Raw genomic sequence first — 1960 nt, 5'->3', positions numbered from 1 at the left:
CTGCACAGTGGCGTTTGGTGGGAGCCGAGTCCCTGGCCCCTCTAAAGAAGGTGTGCCCTGCGCGGAGTCACCTCAAACCCTGCTCAGGGCACTGTGTCCCAGCCTGGGCTCTCAGGACGCTGGAGTTGGCCATCCCTGCATTCCAGATTAAGAAGAGCTGTTAGCTATGGACTACCACACCAGTTAACCTTGCTTTATAATGCTTAACATGGCCCTGGTGGAGGTTTAATCTAATTATCTTAACACATCATGCCAGGAACCAAACCACTGCTTAGATTTTTTTTTTTTTAGTTCTGCACATCCAAATGGGATTGTTTCAGGTCCCAACTGGTCAATGGTGGCTGAACCCATTGACCAAATTAGCAGGAAGCTTGTCAGTTTCTACTTTGCTTAGCACCATATTGACTCTGCCCCGCTACCTGGCTGTGCTGTGGGGAATCTGCCCTTCGATGCCAGGTACACAGCAGATTTGCGGGGGGGGCGGGGGGGCGGGAGGCAGGAGGAGACTTGCTTCTTTTTGCCATAGGCTCAGAAAGGTCTGCCTTTGCTAAGGGTGCCTGGACAGAAGGGTCCTCATGGAGGTGGGGGTGCTGTGCGGGCACTACATGGACACCCCTTCCCCTCACCTTTGGAGCTACAAACATCTTGAATTCTCAAGTGAAGGCTTGGGTTGAAATATGGAGCTCCCTGTTCCAGTCAGATCGAGGGCTCAGTGGACTCTTAGGGGGACTGAATTTTCAACCGATCCCAACTCTTTGGGGGTTTAAGTTGGTCTGCATTTGGCAAGAGGCACTTCCTGTTTCTAAGAAAAATGGCTTTTGAGGGCTTAAGAAAAAGGCTCCAGGAGCTTTTGGACTGCAAACCGGCTCTTGCAAAACAACATTTGGATGATTTACGTGTAAATGAATCAGAAACATGTGGATTAAATTTCCTTGTGAATACAGATGGGTTTAAAAATTAACGGAAAAAGTGTTTGGCAAAATACTTATTTCTTAATTGAATCTAAAATGTCAGGGGTGGGGGTGGGGAGGCACCGGGTGTGTGTGCCTTCCCCGCCTTCCCCCCAACAGGGCTCCCCTCCCTCTGTGTATCTACTGCAGAGTTTGTGTTAATTGGGGTTCGGTGTGTTTTTTTAATGGCACATTCCTCTAGGCATGAGATTTGGGAAATGAAAAGGGTCACTTCCTAGATGCAGTCATCACTGACAAGAACATTAATTTAAATGTAGAATTGCCAATAAAAAAAAAAAGCAATGACTTTCTCTGCTTGACCGCACGCTAAGCCACCATTGAGAGGCACTGATGGCCACCCCTTGCTTCTAATGAAAGCATTGCTCTCACCTCCACGTATTTCAGAGCTGCCACCCTTACTAATTATGTTTCAGACACATCCCTGTATTCCTCACACCCATCATGTGAAGTGTGCTGGGTGGCAGGGTACCTATTTGCTATCAGAGGAATCAGCCCAGAGAAGTTAAACTACTAACCCAAGATCACACAGCTCGGTCACACAGAAGGGATGGGTTAGAAAAAATAGCAGCTAATCCCTGTTAGAGCTTGCCTAGGAGCTGAACCAGGGGCCAGGCACTTCCCATATGTAGTTTTACTTAAATCTTCAACAAGCCGGGCAGTATCACAGCCCTGGCAAACGACGAGCTGCGTTTTCTAGGTGAGGATGAGAAGATACCTCAGGGGACCACACTCAGCAAGCAGGGAGCCCCAAGGTAGAAAGCCGGTCTGTGAGATTCCCTGCTCTTCTAAACACTCCCTGTGGCCTCCTAACTGAACGCTGGGAGAGATTTTTGATGACCCTGACAGCCTTCCCTTTTCCCAGGATCTCACCCCAGCTTTCCAAGGCTACAGTTCTCTAGGGGCAGGTGCAGACCATTCTAGAAGCCTGGGTGAAGCGGTGGTATAAGAGACATTCTGGAGTTTCATGCATACCTGCTTCCTCCTCCTCC

General features: G+C 48.9%; 1 protein-coding gene across 2 annotated transcripts in view; it reads left to right on the top strand.

Annotated features, from left to right (window-relative positions):
* The window catches only part of EBF1 (early B-cell factor 1), a 392963-nt gene that overhangs the window by 387185 nt on the left and 3818 nt on the right, over positions 1-1960 (top strand). The gene's annotated exons all lie outside the window — the stretch shown is intronic.

This window comes from Myotis davidii, unplaced genomic scaffold (assembly GCF_000327345.1).
Source record: "Myotis davidii unplaced genomic scaffold, ASM32734v1 scaffold18, whole genome shotgun sequence".
NCBI classification, from domain to species: Eukaryota; Metazoa; Chordata; class Mammalia; order Chiroptera; family Vespertilionidae; genus Myotis; species Myotis davidii.
This window is presented reverse-complemented; position numbering and strand designations above follow the sequence as displayed.